The sequence below is a fragment of the Macrobrachium nipponense genome, chromosome 2, assembly GCF_015104395.2.
Source record: "Macrobrachium nipponense isolate FS-2020 chromosome 2, ASM1510439v2, whole genome shotgun sequence".
NCBI classification, from domain to species: Eukaryota; Metazoa; Arthropoda; class Malacostraca; order Decapoda; family Palaemonidae; genus Macrobrachium; species Macrobrachium nipponense.
The window spans coordinates 133,341,942-133,365,491 of NC_087201.1; the positions used below are offsets into that span (position 1 = coordinate 133,341,942).

Below are 23,550 nucleotides of genomic sequence, written 5' to 3' on the forward strand. Positions count from 1 at the left end.
CTCTCGTCCAAATTGAATCCATAATCTTTGAGGATATGATGGTAACGACACTAGCAATGATTGTGAAGAGAAACCCCAGTAAGCATTATCACCCTTTTGATTTTCACATTTACGTCTTACGTCTATTTTCATAGGGTATGATTAGATAACTTCTGGGTAAGCTTTCACCAGTATTAATAGCCAAAGTAGCCTATTTATTGTCGGATCTGAATCATACCACTTAAGTTTCCGTAACTTGGCCAAGTTTCATGATGACGAGTGCAGTTGGTCTAAACTCTCTGAAATGACCGATAACAATGATCCAGTTTTGACCTCGAGGATGAAGTAACAGTCTTAATCATCAGAAGGGTTTCGCCGCCAAAGATACGGCAAGAGATAAAACTGGTCCACTCGAGAGGTCAAGGTTTTTGGCTTGTCCTGGGTCCTTTTTATAAACACCCCATCGGTTCAGGATTACATCACATCAGACAGCATTTGCATTATGTTTACCGATATTCATCGTTGTGTTCATTAATATTCCTCAAGGTATTGAGTCCCGTAAGGATATCTGCTTCTTCTCCGCAAAGTTCTTGCTCACATTCCCCTCATTTTTGTTACTCGAAATCTTTTTCTTATTGATTGTTCTTGACTATACACGATCTACTCTCCTTTCATGCGGCTGGACTTCAGATAGTCTTAATTTTTCCAATACTAAACCTTTCAGTCTTTCAACATACTAGTTGGAGATGTTTTTTTATTCCCAAACGCTCCCTGAAGTCCCTACGATTCCATCTAGGAATTTTACGTATTCCTCGAGTACTCCCTCCTCCTCTTTGTCTATAACCTGGGCCATATTTCATTAATTTTTTTTTAATTAATTTTCTTCTTATATACTCAGCTGCAGTGTTAACTTTCGTTTCAAGTAAATAATGGTCAGGTATACCTCCATCAGCCATTTTTCTTTTCACATTGCTTCTATGCACCAGCTCTTCCATCTACGCTGTCCTACACATAAACTAGCAATTCTTCCGCACATTCCGTACATTTTGTCTTTCTAAAAGATACATGTCAATATTCATCTTTGGAAATAATATATTTCCAAAATTCAACCCACTTTCCATGGCCAGGCCCTACTTAAGATTCTCCATTCTCTTTTAGCTCAAGGGCTTCGTAACTAGCAAAAGCGCTTTTTGCCTGTCTTTGCATTTACGTCAGCTGTGACTGCTCTATCTACGAAAATCTCTCTCTCTCTCTCTCTCTCTCTCTCTCTCTCTCTCTCTCTCTCTCTCTCTCTCTCTCTCTCTCCTCACTACTACTACTACTACTGCTAATAAGCCACCACCTTTACATACTTTCCAAACCCATCAAGCAAGAATCCAGACTTCCATAAATATACTTTTTTCACTCTCATTCTTTCCACTACATGGGCCATAAACATTTGATATCACCCCTTTTCCTGCCACTTAGTTGACCCCTGCAACCCTAAAGCGGTGACGGGAAAGAAGGATGAACATTTATTTATCTCTTTAATATAATTCCGAGTATGACGAAAAAACCCTTTTTCATTCCTTGAAGTAATTAAGAACATTTTTAAAAGGGTCATATGATTGTACGTTTGAATGCAGGCGAGACTAGTTATGGGAAGTTTGTCTTATGAAACTGATATCGCAATGGTTGAGAAATAGTGATAGTGCAGAATATACTACACTTTAGTTTCAACTAATTTTTTCATTCTTTTGTATATTACTATTTACAATGTAAGAGTCAGTAAGCTTCCGAATATTCTTAATTTACACATCAAAGTGTTTTGCGTCGCTGTACGTAGCTAAATATATTTTACGCAATAAACGGAAATTTCAGTTCAAACGCATAATAGGCCTTATGAGCAACAGAGGTCCTCAGCTGTTTCGCGTTGCGTTTGTGCAACTGGAAAATCAGCTGTCCGAATTTCATCCCCCAGTCCAGCTGGCCTGGCTGAACACGGTATATATACGCTCTGGTTTAGAAGCAGTTAATTTAGAGAGATATTATTATTTTATTATTATTTTTTTTTTTTTTTTTTTTTTTACTCTATCACAGTCTTCCAATTCGACTGGGTGGTATTTATAGTGTGGGGTTCCGGGTTGCATCCTGCCTCCTTAGGAGTCCATCACTTTTTCTTACTATGTGTGCCGTTTTCTAGGATCACACTCTCCTGCATGAGTCCTGGAGCTACTTCAGCCTCTAGTTTTTCTAGATTCCTTTTCAGGGATCTTGGGATCGTGCCTAGTGCTCCTATGATTATGGTACGATTTCCACTGGCATATCCCATATCCTTCTTATTATTTCTATTTTCAGATCTTGATACTTATCCATTTTTTCCCTTTCTTTCTCTTCAACTCTGGTGTCCCATGGTATTGCGACATCAATGAGTGATACTTTCTTCTTGACTTTGTCAATCAACGTCACGTCTGGTCTGTTTGCACGTATCACCCTATCCGTTCTGATACCATAGTCCCAGAGGATCTTTGCCTGATCGTTTTCTATCACTCCCTCAGGTTGGTGCTCGTACCACTTATTACTGCAAGGTAGCTGATGTTTCTTGCACGAGGCTCCAGTGGAGGGACTTTTGCCACTGAATCATGCCTCTTTTTGTACTGGTTCTGTGCAAGTGCCGAGCATTCACTTGCTATGTGGTTTATGGTTTCATTTGTTTTTTCATATTGCACTTCCTACATATGGGTAGAGATGTTATTTCCGTCTATCGTTCTTCTTTGAACATATCTGGTTCTTAGGGCCTGATGCTTGTCCGCTGTTATCATTCCTTCAGTTTCCTTCTTTAGCTCTCCCCTCTGTAGCCATTGCCAATTGTCATCGCGGCTAGTTCTTTAGTCTGTCCTCATGTATTGTCCGTGCATTGGTTTGTTGTGCCAGTCCTCTGTTCTGTCTGTCTTTCTCCTGTCTCTGTATATTTCTGGGTCATTCGTCTACTTTTATTAGTCTTCTTCCCATGCACTCTTTAGCCACTCGTCTTCAATGGTTTTCAGATATTGCCCCAGTGCTCTGTTCTCAATGTTGACGCAGTCCTCTCATACTTATTGTAGTCCTTCTCCCTCCTTCCTTTAGTGTTATGTATTAGTCTGTCCGTATTTGCTTATCTTGGGTGTAGTGCTTTGTGTATTGTCATAGGTTTCCTGGTTTTCTGATCTATGCTGCGGAGTTCTGCCTTCGTCCATTCCACTATTCCTGCGCTGTATCTGATTACTGGCACTGCCCATGTGTTTATGGCTTTTATCATATTTCCTCCATTGAGTTTTGACTTGAGTCTCTGCATATATTCTTTCCTGATCGTGTCCTTCATCTCTTGGTGTTTTATATCCCCTCCTTCCATTATTCCCAGGTATTTGTATCCTGTCTCATCTATGTGTTTGATGTTGCTCCCATCTGGTAGCTTTATCCCTTCAGTTCTCGTTACTTTGCCTTTTTGTATGTTGACTAAGGCGCATTTTTCTATTCCAAACTCCATCCTGATGTCCCCAGATACAATCCTTACAGTCTGGATTAGGGTATCTATTTCCTTGATGCTCTTACCATACAGCTTGATGTCGTCCATGAACATCAGATGGTTGATTCTGTTGCCTCTTTTCTTGAGTTGGTACCCGGCATCCATCTTCTGTAGTACTTTTGTCATGGGAATCATGGCTACTACGAAGAGTAGTGGGGACAGTGAGTCGCCCTGGAAGATCCCTCTCCTGATATTAACCTCTGCTAGTCTTATCCAGAGCTTGTAAGTATTGTATTCCAGTTGCGCATTGTATTTTTGAGGAAGCTGATGGTGTTTTCCTCTGCCCCATATATTTTCAGGCATTCTATTAGCCATGTGTGTGGTATCATGTCGAAGGCTTTCTTATAGTCTATCCATGCCATGCTTAGGTTGGTTTTCCTTCTCCTACTGTTCTTCATTACCATTTTGTCTATCAGGAGCTGGTCTTTTGTGCCCCTACACTTCCTTCTGCAGCCTTTCTGTTGGTGGGGGTGGATGGTGTTTGTCTCCTCTAGGTAGTTATATAGCCTTTCACTGATGATACCTGTTAGTAACTTCCACATTATTAGTAGGCAGGTGATAGGCCTGTAGTTACTGGCTATATTTCCCTTACTCTTGTCTTTTTGTACTAAGGATGTTCTTCCTGTGGTCATCCATTTGGGTGCTTGATGATTTGAGATACAATGCTGGAGTTGTTCTGCTATTCGTGGGTGTAGGGCTCTGAAGTTTTTGAGCCAGTATCCATGGACTTCATCGGGACCTGGGGCTTTCCAGTTTGGCATTTTCTTTAGTTGGTGTCTGACTGTGTCTGTCGTGATCTCTGTGAATCTTTGTTTTATTCTCCCTGTTTCTTCTTCCTTGACTTCCTGGAGCCATGTTGCATGTTGTTGTATGATCACCGGATTGCTCCATATGTTTTCCCAGAGTCTCTTACTTGGTTCGGCTTCAGGAATTTCTGGGAGGTTGTCTTCCCCTCTTAGTTGGCTGTATAGTCTTTTCTGGTTGGTTCCGAATAGTTTGTTCTGTTGGTATCCCTTATTCCTGTTCGTGTACCGTTGGATCTTATGTGCTTTGGCCTTAAGCCTCTGTTTTACTGTCTTCTATTGTGTGTTTAGTCCCCTCTCTTGTACTTTGTATTTCTCGTTGAGTTCCTCCCTTGTTTTCTTGCTTCTTAGCCTTTTTTCTGCCATCTCTTTCAGTTTACTCAAGTCAGATCTCATCACCATGATTTGTTGCTTTTCCAGGCGCCTTTTCCAAGGAGGTTGCTGTTTTGGTTTCTGTTGGGTTGGTTGTGCTGGTGGTGTTGGTGTTCGAATCCCCATCAGTTCTGCTACTAATCTTGCTCCTGCATATGTCAAGTTATTTGTTTCTGTGATACTGGTGGTGTGTATTATGCCCATTATTTCATTGACCCCCTTATTATTATTATTATTAATTATATTAGTTATTATATTATTATTATTATTATTATTAGATTAGAAGGTGAAAAAGTCACAGTGGGCATTGACTGGAAGTTTAAGCTTCCAAACAATATGTGTTTATTTGAAAGAAGTAACAGAAAGTAATGGGAAATACAGAAAGAAGAGATCAATTATTAGGAAAACATAAGTTAACACATTAATAAAATAGATGTATGAATAAAAATGTAAGTGAAATATTAAAATCACGGTTGGTGATTTTTTTTATAAAAAAATTAAAAGTGATTTATTTGAATTTTTTTATTTGGTTTTTCAATTATTTATTTTTTTATTTATTAGGTTTTTTTTTTTTTTATATTTTTCCAATCCTTTTTTCCTCAAAATGTATCTTATGATGGAATTATTATTGATTTGTCTTTTAGGTTCCAGTTCTGGCCTAAAGTTATGTGCTTGCAATTTTTTCATATAAACAAAAAATAGATGCAGCAGAGTTATGCATAAGTTTTTATTAACCTCCAAACAATATTTTTACATTTGTTTGCTTTCAAATTTTAAAAAAATCAACAAAAGAAAAAAAATCATGATTTTTTTAAAATGAAAAATTAATTATTTAATCACTTGATTAAAATCAGGTGATTTAATCATTGCCGACCCTAGTTAAGATACAAGTTGAATTATATGAGGGCTTGTAATGCATTGGATCTGCATTTGAATACTGAAGTTCAACCGCATGACTACTGCACGATTAAACGATCAGAGTTGTCTCGCCTTCACCTTCGCAAATGCACTCATTCACAGTATATAATTTTCCAGCCTTGAGGAGGCATCATGTGATGTGAAACGTTGGCGTAATAAACGGTACTTGTGACAGACAGTCTTTTACCTCTTCAACCAACCTTGATGTTGGTCGGGTCTGCTGCCCCTATAATTCTTCTATATATATATATATATATATAGATATATATATATATATATATATATATATTATATATATATATATATATATATACATATATATAACATATACATGTGTGTGTGTGTTTTTAGATAATTGCATTACCGTTTTGTGTTCGTTTGTGCCACTTTCCTGAAGATAGTCAAATTCCTTTGTTTAGTGACAACATGTTTTATATAAAAAAGATAGAAAGGGAAGGAAATAACTGGTATAATACAAACATCTGAATCCTTTACTACTTCACCGATGAAAAAGATGTTTTCTATATATTTCTTAGCTGTACTTCACTTGTAGTTATTCTTCACACGCTAAAAAGATTAATTGTTAGGGTCCATAATGCGAGACATGTCTACAGGACAGCATGAAAAAACAGTGGAGCTTGTATAGCAAACTTGCACTCAGTTAGAACTCCATAGGTGTAAAAAGAAGCAGATCATAGAAGTGGACAAAGATTGTAGATGCATTTTAAAGTCACAGTAAATAAATGACTTATGAGATTCACAGCCGGTGTCCCGGTGTTTTTCCGGAATAAAATTTGATCAGCGTAACCTGACCAAAGATGACACTTTGTCACAGGGTATCTTACATCCCTACTAATTTTTGATGATTCTGTATTACGAAAGTGCATAATTCTTTTGGTAATTATAAGAGTAATACCGACTTCTTGTAGACATCGCCCGCAAACTCAGAGGAATGTCTTTTGGAGATATAATGACGTAACTTATGACGTCATTAACCTGCCTCCTTCTCGATGGATAATTTGGCTATTCGTGAAAAAGTCTCAACCTCTGGCAACAATGAAATATAACCAATACTCCTTGTTTACACTTTGTAGTAGTAGTAGTGGTAGTAGTAGTATATACGATTTATGCCATGAGGTCAAGTGCTAGAATACTCGAAGAAAGGGTTTCCACAAGTAATCCGAGAAATTCCTTTCTATCACTATTTCTCCATTGAAAAATGACATCACTAAAAATCAAATCAGTTAACAAAGTGAAGAAAACTTTATTCTGCAATTTATATTTTACTAAGAAATCAACAACTATTGCGCCTTATGGAAGTCAACAAATGACAAAAACTTGGCACCCTTGGATGTCCGGGTGTACTCCTTACCCAAAAATGGGACCCTATGATTCATATACCTGTTCAAGCTTACGTAGGGTTTGCCACGGGCCTCCTCACTTCTAAACAATTGTGCAAGTCGAATCACAAAGCTGTCCTGCAACACGGGGGACAATGACTTATCATTGCCGCCATTCTTGAAGCTTGGCAAGGTACGAATATTCATTTAGAATTTCAGAGACAGCTGTTTGCTGTCATTACCTTGTGGGAGGAGTCGGGAGGTCATATGTTTACGTCACGTCTAACTTTGAACCCATACATTAGAGTGTTCCGCCACTGGTTTCAGTTGCTTTATTTTACTCCTATGAATATACTTTTTTCTAATATAAGTATTAAAGGATAGTGGCAAAAAATTAGGTAGGGCTAGAAAGTGTACTGTGGGTAAGTAATATCTTTGTCAAATGGACAGAAAAAAGTTATTCCAGAAAAACACCGGGGCAAAGGCTCTGAATCTCATAGTAGATTAAAAAAAAAAAAAAAAAAAAAAAAGTAAAGGGAAGTCCAGTCCTACATTGGTTACGTGGCCGTCACTTAATGTCGCGAAAAATGGTGTTTATGGGTTTATTTAAGGCAGCGAAGCCACAGATCGTATGACAAAATGCTCCAGTCAATTAAGCGGAACAGGGCGAGAGAGGGAGTTATAAACGCTCATTGATTCCTTGGGAAACTCCTGTTTCCTTGTATGATTTTTATGAAGAAATAGCCAGAGGAATTGGTAGGGTTTGTCTCCCTTTTAGTGCGATTCAGTAGGACTGGCAAAGAAAAACCAAACGACATTGTTGGGGGCTAGTCCCGTCAGTGCACATCACGTGGTGCAGTGTAGGCATTACTTAAGGGTCTTTGCAGCGTCCCTTGTCCCCCTAGTGCAACTCCTTGCATTCCTTTTACTGTGCCACCGTTCATATTCTTTTCCATCTACTGGATGGGAGATATATAAGTGGGGGGATATGAGTAGAATTGTGATACAGCGTGAAAACTTGGCACACTGATGTTTAACCTGCACTTTGCAAAATTCGGTCCTGGCCAAAACAATTTTTTTTTTCTTTTCCTCAGATGACCACTCCTTTTTCAAAAATTATTGGCGTCGTTTCAAATGTTCTCATGAACAAGTATCATCACATATCTCGACAAAACATTTAAATTAGTCAAGAATTTCGCTACTCATACGTTTGTACAACAATTTGGCATGATAGCTAGTAACACAAAGGTCAGTGAAAGCCACTCCGTTCAAAATGGCTGTTAAATATAAAAAAGGCCGTTTTATTATTTAACGTTAACGAGAATTGCAAATACTGTTGAGCTGAAACCATTCCACAACAAGTACAATTTACCTTATTAGGATACAAAATAGCCACAGTAGACTGCTTTTTGTCGATCCTGGCAGTTACATGAACACATTCCTGTTCAAGAAAGCCCAGAGCGATAGCACTTGTAGTTACCAACACAGTTTGATTTTTTGCGCCCACATTTCTACAGTTCCTGACAAGATGCAGCAACAGAATGGATCGATGTCCATTTTGGTTTCCATGTTTCACTCTCTTTATCTTTTACCCAACCCCAAATTCAGGACTAGGCAGCTCTTGATTTCGATTCAAAACTTGACCCTGAGCATGCTCACCTTGGTATGCTGCCTTCTTGACTTCTTGATGTGCTGTATTAAAGCGTCCTTAGTTGGAGGCATTGATTGCATTAAAAGACCTTTGTTTTCTCGCAAACAATTCAAAACGAGATTCATTCACTGCAAATGTAGGTTGTTACACTGTCGTACATTGTGCATACAAAAGCTTCAAGGATTTCTGTCAGACTGAAATTAAATCTGGTAACGCACCAAGGCGAATGAATACCTCGGAAGCATGTAGAAATACCTCCTATGTCTGCCACGGTAATTTTTTACCTCTTCCTGGAAATGCTGAGACGGTATCACAACAAGTAAAAGCTTGAAAAAAATGGCAACGCGGATACAGGTCTTTCCAATGATGCTGCAATATCATGAATAGGAAGCCATCGGAAATCCTTACTTGGACCAAAACCCATCCACATTCTATCAAGTCCAAGCTTTATTTTTCGAACCAAGGAAGGAAATTCCCAAAAACGACAACGTCAGTATCTGTACTGTACATGGAAATGTCCTTACATCCATTGATGACTGCAATGCTGGATATGAACGAACATTCGAGTGTCAGCCTCTTCATGGTTGCACGGATACAGCAACGGGTTATGTCTGAAATCTTTTTTGTAAGGACTTTTTCCCATAGGGTTACAAATATTTGTGTGTCAGTCTCAATGGTCATGATCAACTCACCAAGGAACGCGAACAACTCAGTTTTGTTGTCGTTGTCTCTTCGAAAACTACTGCAAACCTTAGGTGTTTTAGTAGTTCCAGTCACTTTTCGTCTAACTCCGGAAACCCTCTTTCCTTGGTGCTAGCCTTAAGACTGTCTTTTCTGTACACATCGAATACAACGTCTACCCTTGGATACCTATTTAAGCAAGAAGCAATGTGCGGGCAAATAATATCATGGGTTTTAGTCATTAAATGTTTTTGATTCCCGAGGTGGTTTTGAATTGACCTTAGTTGCGTCATCAATAGATAACCAATGCGTCAGACACTGGATCACTTGCTGGCTTTTCAACGTTTGTCTCAAATACATCCATCAGCTGTGACTTGACACCTGTGTATAAACATCCATCTTGTGACAATGAAGGTGGAGTATTTTGGTTTTTCATGGCTGAGGAAATCCTCCATATCGCATTGTCTGCTTTTGGTAAGAAATGAAGAGCCTTGAAAACAAATTACAATCATTTTCAGATTTTCGATCTTTCCTTTTGAAGGTCCTGTGCTATTTGGCTTGTTTTTGCGGGCTGAACCAAGGGAATTGTTCTTTTTGATAGGATTGTAGAAATCAGGTTGTCCCTCATTTGTAATTCTTTGTAGAAAATTCGTTGTATTGCTCTGGCCCAATATCCTGTAAGGTGTCGATTTTTACAACCTCTGAACTCGATCTTTTGAATCGAGTTTGTCAAGATCAGACGATTCTTCTAGAAATGGATTTACAAAATCATTGAAAGTCTTAACTACCCTTTGAACTTCTCCAAAGAATGACTTCTGTGAGGTCATTGTATCCTCTTGGTGTTTAATATCAGACAACCTGTGGGGTGAATTGGCAATGTTTTCAAACTCGCCTACTAGTCTCCTTATTTCAGAATCAGCTACCATCCAATATCTCAAACTGCAGGATCCTCCGTTAAACCAATTTGCAGCACCGTCACCCTTTATTGAAGCGTTGTTCTGTTTATGTGCTTGATCAATAATGTTAGAAAATACTTTGCTCGCTTTCTTACGGTAGAATGTCCATGCGCAAATTCCTCGTGCTATGTTCGGATGCATTTTTTCTTGTAGCGATGCCATATCCCGTACATGTATTGGTAGCCAACGGGCATAATTAACACGATCAAGTCCAAAGAAGTATGGGATTAAACTTGACAATGACTGTTTTGTATAAATTCAAAATCTGATTCTCGAAATGAACGTAGCAAGACGGTGTTGAAGTTCCAAATAACAGAACGCCAGAAATTAAACTGGGGGCAAGAAGCCTCTCTTATTTTTTGCGCATGCACAAATACTATTTGATATTATTATGAAATTTGAATGTAGGGGCAACAAGAGAAAAATTATTCATATGTTTTTCTTTCAAAACGCATGTTGAAATGCCAAAATCATAATCATGTTTAAGCGGATAAAATTGTGGTTTTATTTTAATTTTTTGCGCATGCTTAGTACAAAACTATTAGAAATTACTTATTATTGTTTATTGGACATTCTAGAAAGAAAGTGCATGAATTAATTCACCGTGTATTCAAAAGAACGTTACCAATTAATTGAAGCGATATTTTCAGATTTCTTCCATTACAAAAACCACCATATTAAAAATTGGGTGGCCATTTTGAAAAAAATTATTATTTTTTTGGCCAGTAGTTTGAAAGTGTATAGGTAGTTTAGTGGGCCTTTCTGCAAAACATCATACTTATATCACGATTTCTACAATTACCTTGATTATCTGGGATACTATTCTCCACTAATAGAGGCCGTATGAAGAGAGAGGCTTGTAAGACGCATATACTGCAACCGTACGCGCATCAGGACAAAGAAATGATCAATGAAGCCGCGAATACAAATTGACATGATTCCGTGAGAAGGTAACTTGACTTGTTTCGAGTATTTCCTCGTTACTTGATGTTGTTTCACACATGTGTGTGTGCATGTTTATATATATATATATATATATATATATATATATATATATATATATATATATATATACACGTTTTACATATGTGTGTTAATATATACATACATGCACACACACAGACACACACACACACATATATATATCTATACGTATACAAAGCTCATTTTGTTTGTGTTGGCAAAATCAAGTAACAAAGAAATGATTGAACATGTTAAGTTATCTTTCTCACAGAATCATGTCCATATGGATTAATTCTTCATTTTCGTCAAAGAAATGTCATTGTTATGTTCCCTGTGTGTTTCGTGACTTCTATTAAACCAGGACCTGCAATTATGTGATGATTTGCCAAGGCCCGAAGTCCGGAGTCTGTTTGCTTTTTTTTTTTTTTTTTTTTTTTCTTGAAAAAATATGCCTCCTTTTCGAAGAGTAATGATCAAGATGATTAATCTCTAGCTTGAGGTTATGGTAAAGTTGCAGAATCAGATTTTGACATCGTTCAATTTTGACGGAAGATTTGGTCTTCGTGGATTCTGGCGAAGTTTTTGTCAAATGTGGTTTTCATTATCTCGCCTTATAGAAATCATGTTTTCATTTTCTAAGTTGAAAAGAAAAAAAATACACAAATATGAAAACTGTGCAGACTAATATATATATATATATATATATATATATATATATATATAATATATATATATATATATTATGTATATTATATTATATTACAAGGTCTAATGAACCCTGTTCTAATTAAAAGGAAAGTAATCTATTTATCATTAACTCATCTACCCTTGGCATCTCCCGGACTGGCAATTCTGTAGCAAAATCAATTCATCAAATCTAAGGCTAAACTAATCTCAGAGATACAAAAATAGTCTTTAATTCCCCAAAAGAACTAACTTGAAAATCAAGGAAAATGAATTTAAAAATCCCAAAACCATGAAAACACAATTACCCCTCTAATAGTCATCTTGACTAAGAAAAATCATGTCACACACTATTCTCATTGTCAAAACCCATTAGTATTTTCCGAAACAAAATTGTCAATTATAGAATTCATTTTCTGTTGTGACAATTATCAGAAATAAATAGAATAAAAGAAGGGATCGATGTTTCCATAAAAATCTGAAGTGTGGGCACTGCACTTTAACTCCTTTGCAAAAATTCACAACTTTTTCCAAAGTGCTTTACCTTTTCGATGGATCTTCTAGCGCCATATTCATGCTTTCTCAACTGTTAGATCATTAGTACAAAAAGTCCTGCCGTCTAGATGCCCCATTTCCCCCAATACAAGGGAATATATTCGCACCATTTACACGCCTTGATGGACGTACAAACGTAGGCACACTAGTCTTCGCATCTTCTGGAGCTCTTCACGAACACCCTGTTTGACGCACAAACAGACACATATATGACTGCATTTTTATGAGGTCTCAGACCATCCTGGGTTAACTTGTGTGTCCACGCTCTCCCGATGAGGCTTGATAATGTTATGCTTGCATATGGTTTGTCTTCTCCAATGTTTTAAAGATTTTCCGTAACACAGTCCCTTGCGCCCTAATTTTAATTACTTATATTACCAGTGCCTTCAACATATATATACGTGTATATATATATATATATATATGTGTGTGTGTGTGTGTGCGTGTGTGCGTGTGTAAGTGCTTAGGAGTAGTGATTCTGTGATTTAATTTTTAGAAAACCATTTGGAAGGAAGGAAACTGAGTTCAGCAGCAGAAAAGTCAAACCACTTAATTTCCTCATTCACTGAAGCTGTTTTGTACAAAAAAAGTCCACTAATTAGGCTAATCTTCATATTCAAGATAAAAATGACGATGAAGTTTTTCGATCGGGGAGTCTTGTGATGTTTGAAAAAGGAGATTGTAAAATCAATGTCATCCCATAAAAACCCGAAGGACTTACTGGCGTCCTTGAGTGTGGCATCTTCTTATCAGAAGCTTCGGTCAGGACTACAAGTGTTTTGACAATTATGCCTGTATGGTTATCTTGTGAACTGATGCGTTATCATTCAAATTGCGATAGCAGAAGCCTCTCCCTTTAGGTTTATTCAAAGATTGTCTTGGTAGAATATGTAGGTAGCGACTGGCTCAGGGTAATAGAGAGTTAAGGCAAAAGAAATGGGATTTGGTTTTTTTCATGGCTGGTTGATATCTTCATGGATTGCAACAATCCTAAAGGCAGGGAGAGCCGTCAGATTAAGAAAATGGGTTGCGGATGGATTGAGTGAAATGGCGTAGATCAGAGCTTGGCCAAACAGTCGATCGCGGCCACTTGTTTTTGGTCGATCGCCGTTCCCCCCACAATCCTATATAAACAAACAAAAACACAATATATATATATATATATATATATATATATAGATATATATATATATATAATATATATATAGTGAGGCAATTGTACTCATGTTTTATTGTACTATGGCGCTATTTGAAATATTTTTTCACTGCGAAATAATTAGTGAGTATGTTATATGGTAGATCGTAAAAGAGTTTCAGCCTTTAAGAGTAGATCTCGGAGTCCAAAGCCTGGCCACCCGTGGCATAGATAATACAACAGCCCACTGATAAGGGAAATTAAATTGGACAGAAACTGCAGAAGTTAGTGATAGAATTGGAAAGTGTTTGCAAGAAGTGGAAGTTGAAAGCAAATATTTGGACGAATTGGTTATGAGGTGATAGGGACTGAGAAGATAAGCAATGGATGCTTGAATGTACGTACATGTGGAAGAAGTGACACGATTGATTCAATAAAGTGCAGGAGTAATGTATAAGCAGAAGGATGTTGGATGCTAGTAAAGATGTCGCACAACAGGTGGAGCAAGGAATGTAGGGTCTCAGGTCCTTATCTACTTGGCCGCAGCATTCGTGTGGAACCCCAACTCTAGTTTCATACTTTTGGAGTATGTAGGGCGGGGGGTGTGTTGCCGAAGTTCAGTTTTGTCTGCACGTCCAGAACTTTATAAGAGAATAATATTGAAGGTGATCTGTTTAATCTGCTCAGTTTTTGCATGCGACTTGCATGACAGAATCCTACCTGCGTCATGCGATACCTCATTAACTGTAATAACTGATACTGAAATAACGAAACTCTCTCCTTGAGGAAGCAGGACTTTGTGATTAAAAGATTAACAGATAAGAGTAATTAATCTGGTACTCTTGAAGTAGATGTTAGTCCACCAAATAGTTTGAAGGGCTCTAATATATTCATCCGTCAGTCCGTAACATATTAAACGAGGTTTTTGAATCTGTGTAGTACTTCTCAGAAGTCAGCCACTTGTAACAGGCCAACATCAAACAAAAAGACATTCAGTTTAAAACATAAACAGCAATACGATAATGTTCCTTATTCACTGTAAACACAAAATAATGCATTCGTCATCCAACTGTAAAGATAAATAACTTGCGATATGAAATAAACAGGAATATAAAAATTTCTAGCCCAAAACTAGTGACCGAAATCACATTATTTTTCGGTGGCTTTTTGAACGCTGCATTAATTCATTGATAGTTCATATTTTTTTTATTTTTTTTACTGATACCGTCAACATCCCTAAACCACAAAATTGTAAGTATATATATATATATATATATATATATATATATATATATATATATATATATATATATATATATATGTATATATATGTGTATGTGTATATAAATTATACACATATGCGTGTGTGGCGCGTGTGTAATCATGGATAAGCAATCACGAAGATAAATATTGATTAAAGCTTTACTCTCAACTCAGCGACATCCCTTGGATATAGTAGTTTCGTTGCCGTACCATGGAAAAGGTCTTTTTCTCACGACCCAAATTGGGATCTAGCGCGCAGGTAAAATCGTTACGTCACGCGGTCTACTCGCTTCATACGTTCCATAACAATTTAGCGTCAGCAACTGCTTCTATTAAAGCTAATGGATGAGATTTTTTTCATCCAAACAAGTAGAATGTCTCGTAGGCTGAAAAAACATATTAATTACTGGAAGGATGATGACTTAGTAGAGCTCCAACTTCGCGAAGTTTGAGTCCCAAAGCGTACAGGTTTGTAAGAGAACTGGAAATTTCCGTTTCCGTCCCAAGCAACTTTATATCGATGGTCAGGGAAAATAGAGGTGGAGCCGGGCATCTAGGAGTCAGTGATTGAATCATTGAAATAAAAAACAGAATCAATGAGTGAAAAAGAGCGTGTGTGCATGATTTCCTGTGACGAGTGTAGCGTCGCAAATTAACGTCCTCTTGGAAACAACTCGTCTATTATAATTTCGACATAGGTATAACTAATTCTCCATTTTGAACTGATTATTGAGATTGAAGAGAGCTGGATTTCGTGTAGTTGGAATGGTTAATAACTTGGGGCCAACAAAATATAAGGTTATGGAATACGTTAGGCATTAGCATAGATTACCCATCCTTTGTTAATACTGCGAATAAATGCAGGGAAATCCAATTTCTTAGACCATGGATTTATGTATCGAACGGTAGGATTGCTCGCAGTAAGTCAGTTAGGAAAGTAATTATGAAAAGTAAGAGTGATCTTAATGATAGCTCATAAATTATCTGAAGTACTTGTAAGTGTTACAGGGTATGGAACGTATAGAAAGTGACATTAGCGGTTGCATTTACTCTCCGAAACCACCTACAAAATCTCAAACACTTCGGAGAAAAAGGTCTGATCGTGGATAGGCACTGAGAGAGTACAAGCCAGTTCATTAGCCTTGTTGATAAGTGGTTTGATTTATTCAATTCTAGAGTGCCTTTAGATAGAAAGTCTTCACGGAATGCTTACGGTCTAAACTTATAATAGAAACAAACCCAAAACAAACGTTGCAAAAGAGATTGATTCACCTACCAAGAACAATGAAATCTCTGGGAGGCAAAGGACTTTAACCTTTCCGAAAAGGCCTTCAGATATCTTACTATATCTAACGAACTTGCTAGGGATGTTGGGCGAAAATTTGCAGCGTCATATATTTTGACATAAAGGTAGAATCAAGATGGGCTGGAGCGCTTTTTTGACTATGCGGCAAATGGGTGCATTATCATTAACACCCATCACCTGTCGAATTTAAGACACGAATTAGAGCCCATCTCCTGGGAAAAGAGAGCACTCTGTTAGGAAGCAAAATACAATGTTGAAAATTGTATTAGTGATAATATGACTTAGGCCCCATTTTCCAACTTGATAACTGAAGAACGCAATTTTTACTAGACCAAAAATCTTCTCTCCAGAAACATTTAAGCTTATCGGCAATATTGATTTGTTTGCCGATGGAGGAACGGCAGAATGACGATGAAGACAAAACCGTTGAAGAGGAAACGTTAGAAGATGCCATTGAAAAAGTAGGCTTGCAAAACATGGGTTTTATAGCCCGTAAGTTTCCCCGAGTATGACTTTCCAGGAACTAAAACAACTGAAGGCGATGGATGGAGCACCATGGATCGGAACTATAAGTAGATCAAATGAAAAGCTAATGAAACCTTGACCCGAATTCTTGGTTATTTAAAACCTATGGAAAAGATGCTTATTTGTTATCAGGGGGAAAAATACCTACAATCAGGAAAAGGTATTATAGAGGAGTGTGAGTGATGTGATAGGCAATTGCAGTCCATTCATTACCTTCAGGTGTAATTAAGTTTTTTGTTCGCCGCCGTACATTTTTCAGGATTCGTAGATTAAATAGGGACATTAGCTTCCCAAAAAGGAGTGGCAAACAAAATGAAAAAGTTGGTAGCATAATTGTAAACTTTATGTATTTATGTATTTAAAAGTGTGAGTTGTATTATCTTCTTCCCAGCTTTAACCCATTTTTTAAATGGGGGTCGCCGTTGTGAATGAGTCGTCTCCATCGATTTCTGTCCTGTACATTGTTCTCGTTAATACCTTGTAACACCATATCTTCCCCTACACAATCACGCCATCTCTTTCTTGGTCTTCCCTTCTTCCTTCTACCCCGCGCTTCCATTTCCATCGTATGTCTTCCAACATGATGTTCCTCTCTTCGTAACAGGTGTCCATACCCTCGAAGCCTTCCCTCCTGTATTTTCTTCGATATTTCAACTACCTTTGTCGATCCTCTAATATTGTGAGTTGTATTATAGTAGTGATAAATGTTAAGTTCCTCGTTTTAAATTCCAGTTTTAATTATTTCGATGAATATACGTACAGAAAATGAATATAGTCAACATGTGTTTTATTTTCCTAAATGAATGAATAATAATTTCTAATATTAAAAAGAGACAACGAGGAAACAGGAGAAACCTTTTCCTATTTACACAGATCTTGAGCACAGGAGAAAGCAAGTAGATAGCGTGACGTCACGTTTCTTAACCACCATCTCCTCACCCTCCATAATCCTGCACGTGAGAAGACCATGGTACCATGATCCATGTCCGTATAGCAATACAGATCGTACTACCCTTATGTGCAATCTTACTTTCGAATGCAATTCAGTCTATTGATTTCCAATCTTATTCAACATGCTCATTGTTTTGGTTTCGCCGTTTTTGTAGGATTTCACTCAATTCCAACTCCGAGAGAGCCCGTGCTGGATAGTTGTAAATATTTGAAAGATTGAACCTCATTAATGTTTTCTTCATCTAATAAATTTGTATTCCAATTTGCTTACTCTGTACTTGTCATCACTTTTTCTCAGATTTTTTTTAATCCCATCCCTACATATATGATGCATTCTGATAAGTAAGCTTTGCATAGCTTGTGATTTTTTTCTTGATTAAAACGGCGTTGTTGCAAATTGTAATATGTCAAGAAAATAGGAAAAGTGTGTCGTTTATCACGTGAATGAGCGGAAATTGTTACAAAGTAGTCCTCCGGGTTTTACTAGCTTGGCATTTTTCATTTTGGCATCATGTTGTAAGCTAAGTGCAAATCTTCTCAGTATTGCGTCGATCTTGTCCAATGATACATTGAACATTCCCAAGTACTGCATGCAATCGGTAATCACAGTAGTAAAACGTCTGAAAGAACCATATAATAAGAGATATAACTAGTAAACCATATAAAAGTACAATTTTGGATTAACGAACATGATGTTGTTTCGATTCCAAGGTCAGAGGGGCCCTCAAAGTAGGGAATAAAATGGGTAGTAGTCAAGCCTTCCTGATTAGCATCTTGCACAAGGCTATCGATTTGAATTGTACTCTTAATTCTCTCTCTCCTTTGGATATCTCATTATCGTCTTGTTCCGTAATGTCCTCTCCGTTATCGGTATTTCAGATCTTTATTGCACAATGCAGAATTCTAGCATAATGATAAGAACTTGATTTCGTATCTGCTTTTCAGAGTTGTTGACATCCAGCGCAGTTGATTTTATCTGCATTTGTTCGTATGTGCGTTGTCGCTGCAGATGTAGACCTCAAGTACCCTAGACCTCAGATTGCCCTAATAGAATTGTAACATGAATCTTTTCGTCTCGGACAGTGACCATCCTCGTTCTCAATTTCACAGTCGTCTTAACATTGGTTTGTTTTGCACAACAGTATTGGTAGATAATAGTTGAGACATTCAAATATTTTGTTCCCATCTTATTCGTTGTTGAAGTACATACCGTCTTCCGGGTCTTTTGTAGCCCAGCCTCCAGTAAATCGACTATGTGGAAACCAGACGCAAGAAAACAAGACATGATATTCCTTCTCACAGAGTCACTGGAGTCCGGCGGAACTCTGCTTTATATAGTGGGATGAGAGGCCCTCGGGTACTTATAATCAACTTCTCCATTTCGAATAGGGTGAAGGACGTTGACCAAATGTCCGCCCCTGCTCCCAGGACCATTATTCTTCTATTGTCTTATTATTCTAGGTTCTCCGTCCTTCCGTCTATAAATGTTGTAGCTCAAGGATTCGACAACGGAATTTCGCTGTATTTCATGACGGAATTCTGCAATTTGGTTTCATAACCTGTTATTATATATATATATATATATATATATATATATATATATATATATATATATATATATTGTAAGTTTTCTAGAATGTGCTGAATCCGAAAACGATCAAGCATTCACCTTAGCACTGAATGTCACAAGCAACTACATTATAACGTTTATAACACACACACACACACACATATGTATATATATATATACTATATATATATATATATATATATATATATATATATATATATATATATATATATATATATTAATAGCCAGGTGAAAGATTCTAGAACCTTCAATGCAAATTGCTGAATGCCACTTCCGTTCGCAGGCCAGTAATGCAAGGTGGCATTCGATCGAGCTGCCGATGCTGAATCGCGCTGAGTAGTGCTGAATCCGAAAATGACGAACAATTCACCATTGCACTGAATGTCACAAGCAACCACATTCAGTGCAGAGGTGAATGCTTAATCATTTTCGGACTCAGCACATACAGCCTAACTCAGCATCGGCCGCGTGACTGAAAGTCACCTTGGAGTATACTGGCCTGTGAATGGAAGTGCCGTCAGAGCTTTGCATCGAAGGTTCTAGAATCCTTCATCTGGTTAAAATTCGGAATAAGGGTGTGCTGGAGAAACAGCTTTCGTATGTATGTTTGTATTGTAAGCGGCGTTCGTATGTTTGTGCATGTAGTTCAAGCAGCGTGCGTATGTTTGTCTGTAATGTAAGCAGTGTTCGTGTTTGTGTGTAGTGTAAGCAGCGTTCGTGTTTGTGTGTAGTGTAAGCGGCGGGCGTATATTTGCGTGTAGTGTAAGCAGCGTTCGTGTTTGTGTGTAGTGTAAGCGGTGGGCGTATATTTGTGTGTAGTGCAAGCAGCGTTCGTGTTTGTGTGTAGTGTAAGCGTCTTGTAATGCAAGTGTTATAAGAGTTCTTGTGAAATGTGGTCCATTGCTGTTGAAGAAGCTGCAGTGAATAGACAGCGAAAATTCCAAGCTCTAATTACTTGCTGTAGGGGTGAGTTAGGATATTAATTAAGAATAAATAACTTGCCATTTCTTTTAACATTGTTGATGTTTTATGATTTGTTGCAATTTTTATTATCAGTTCTTTGATATGTATTTTGTGGTGTGAGACTTTTTCTTTCAGCAGATGTTTCATGAATAAGCACGTGTAGTCTTGGGTGTCTGGTTAGGCACCATTTACTAGAAAGTGTGAATACTTAATTGAACTGGTGACACTGAGACACTTCCTATAGTGAAGGCTATGTCAGCTTTCTTGGAAATTATACTGGTGACATTTAGACATTTCCTATAGTGAAGGTTATATACGCTTTCTTGAATGAAGATGGGAAATGTCCCACTTACAGTTTTTGACTGTTAAAATGTTTGGGAGACATTCATTTCTTCTTTTGTGTTATTTTGCTTCATTACCAGTATTTTTTACCTGCTATGTTAGACTTGCAGAATAAATTATTTTTTGTGCACAGTTTGATTTAAACATTTTGGGTTAGGGTATTTCAGTAGATGTGAAAGGAGAGAGAAAGAGAGAGAGCGCACAAAGGGGAGAGAAATATTAAGAGAGAGAGAGAGAGAGACACTCTGGCTAACACTGCCAGGTAAGACCACTATAGCTTTTTGGATTACAGGTGGCAGCGAGTAAACGTTAACTTTTTCATGCCTAGGAGAGTAATGGCGGAATCGCACATTGGCGATTGTCATAATAGCTGATTTTGGCGACCATCGCCATCAATCGCATGCCTGGGACCCAGAAAAAAGAAAAAATGTCAGCAGCTCAATCACACATTTGTGATTCAAGGACGAAAATTTGCTCATTACTCTGTAATTATGAACAAATCGCTATGAAATATTACCGCGTTGCCAAGTTTGGTGACGTGCACCAAGTGATGGCAGATGTTTTGATGGATGACGTATGTCGCAATTGCGAGTTACGAATGCGCAATCTAATGGCGACGCCATTGCGTCAGTGTAGCGTATCGTGCAATGACAGTTGGTGAGACCTGACCCAACCATTTATGTGTTGGGCAGCATCACGGATCCACCATTATGGTGATTCTTGGTGATTTGGTCGTAATTGCATTATAATGGCATCGTAAATAGCAAATTTTTGGCAGTTACGACGTGTGCTGTCTTGAATTGCCAATGGGTGATTCGAGCATATGTGTGAATGATGATTTATGAAATAGCTACACAGGTACACAATAGCAATAGGATTTTAAAACGTTGCTGAGGGAGTTTTCAAGGGTGGGTACTTCGTGCATATGGGAGTGCTTTCAGTTTGCATTTTTATTTCGAAGGCAACTGGGGGAGGCATTGTCTGTGGACAGTTTGACTTAGTGAGTGTCTGAGTTAAAACGCGATTACTGGGTGCATTAGTGCCATTCTTTTTATCATGTTACGTGCCTTTACTTAAAGTGCACTTGAGACTTTGTGAATACTGGGGGTTACGGAGATAATGGGGAGGGAGAAAAAGTGAATTAATTTTTTTTTCTATTTCAGATAGGTCAAAATTTACTTTCCTTTCTCTTTCCTTTTTTTTTATCGGTTTGGTATTTTTTTAAATATATCTCTCTTAGGGGTGTGTGGTTGGGGCAGTGGGATTGTTGGGGGGGGGGGGGGGGGGTTTGAGGGGGGGGGGGGGATTGAATATCTTTGAATATCTATCTTGGTGTAACGTAGAGGAAAAGAACCCCCATATAATAGGACTCCCTTTTCTAGCCCCGCCAGCTCCCCGCCCCCCGCCCACCCCTTACCCCGCCTCCCCCCCCGCCCCCCAACCCCCCCCAAGCGCCCGGGGCCCGGTTCCGAGGCCCCCTCTCCCCCCCCGGGCGCCCCCAACCCCCCACCCCCCTTCCCGCAAGGGGGCGTTTCTTGTACACCCCCCTCAACCACCCCCCGCCCCCCCCCTCCTGATTGGCCTCATGTTTACGTACGTGAGGCCCTAAAAGAAAAAGGGGGCGGGGCGGGGCACCCCCCAAAACCCCCAAAAGGGGCGTGGCTACCCCCCTCCCCCCTCCTGATTGGCTCATGTACGTACGTGAGGGCCTAAAAAGGGCGGGGGCAAAACCCCCAAAAACCCCAAAAGGGCGTGGCCACCCCGACCCCATATAGACTCCACTTGTCTGGGGGGTGTGGCCACCCTGACCCCATATAGACTCCACTATTCTGGGGGGCGTGGCCACCCCTGACCCCAAATTGACTCCATTTGTATTATAAGCTCATGTACGTACATGAGCTCATAATTGACTCCATTTGTCTTACAAGCTCATGTACGTACATGAGCTCATATTAGGGGGGCGTGGCCTCCCCTAACCCCAAATCGACTCCACGTTTTCTAACCCCTGTGACGTCACATAACTATAAGGGAATAAAACCATCCTTTTTCAACCCTCCACTATCTGGGGGGCGTGGGCCACCCTGACCCAAATTGACTCCATTTGTCTTACAAGCTCATGTACGTACATGGGCTCATATTATATTAGGGGGGCGTGGCCTCCCCTAACCCCAAATCGACTCCACTTTTCTACCCCTGTGACGTCACATAACTATAAGGGAATAAAACCATCCTTTCAACCCTCCACTATTCTGGGGGGCGTGGCCACCCCTGACCCCAACATAATTGACTCCATTTGTCTAACAAGCTCATGTACGTACATGAGCTCATATTAGGGGGGCGTGGCCTCCCCTAACCCCAAATCGACTCCACCTTTCCTACCCCTGTGACGTCACGTAACTCTAAGGGAATAAAACCATTCTTTCAACCCCTGACATACACCCTGTGACGTCACGTAACTCTCTGGGAATAAAAACCGACATTTCAGCCTTCACCCCAAATTGACTCCATTCATTCTACCCTGTGACGTCACGTAACTCTCTGGAATAAAACCATTCTTTCAACCCCTGACCCCAAATTGACTCCACCTTTCCTACCCCTATGACGTCACGTAACTCTCCGGGAATAAAAACCAAAAACCAACATTTCAACCCCTCACCCCAATTGACTCCACTATTACTACCTGTGACGTCACGTAACTCTCTGGGAATAAAACCATTCTTTCAACCCCTGACCCCAAATTGACTCCACCTTTCCTACCTCGTACCCCCTTTGACGTCACGTACTCTACTGGGAATAAAAACCAACATTTCAACCCCTCACCCCAAATTGACTCCACTATTTCTACCACCACTGTGACGTCACGTAACTCTCTGGGAATAAAACCATTCTTTCAACCCCCGACGCCCCCAAATTGACTCCACCCTTTCCTACCCCCTGTGGGACGTCACGTAACTCTCCGGGATGAAAACCAACATTTCACCCCTCACCCCAAATTCGTGACTCCACTATTCTACCCCCTGTGACGTCA

General features: G+C 38.9%; 2 protein-coding genes and 1 pseudogene across 2 annotated transcripts in view; 1 reads left to right on the top strand and 2 right to left on the bottom strand.

Annotated features, from left to right (window-relative positions):
• LOC135221587 (ileal sodium/bile acid cotransporter-like) overlaps window positions 1-10,406 on the bottom strand; it is a 26,980-nt pseudogene extending 16,574 nt beyond the window's left edge.
• Window positions 1-23,550, bottom strand: part of LOC135221003 (rhodanese domain-containing protein CG4456-like) — a 233,333-nt gene that overhangs the window by 208,784 nt on the left and 999 nt on the right. The gene's annotated exons all lie outside the window — the stretch shown is intronic.
• LOC135221001 (glutamate dehydrogenase, mitochondrial-like) overlaps window positions 1-23,550 on the top strand; it is a 452,434-nt gene that overhangs the window by 60,119 nt on the left and 368,765 nt on the right. The gene's annotated exons all lie outside the window — the stretch shown is intronic.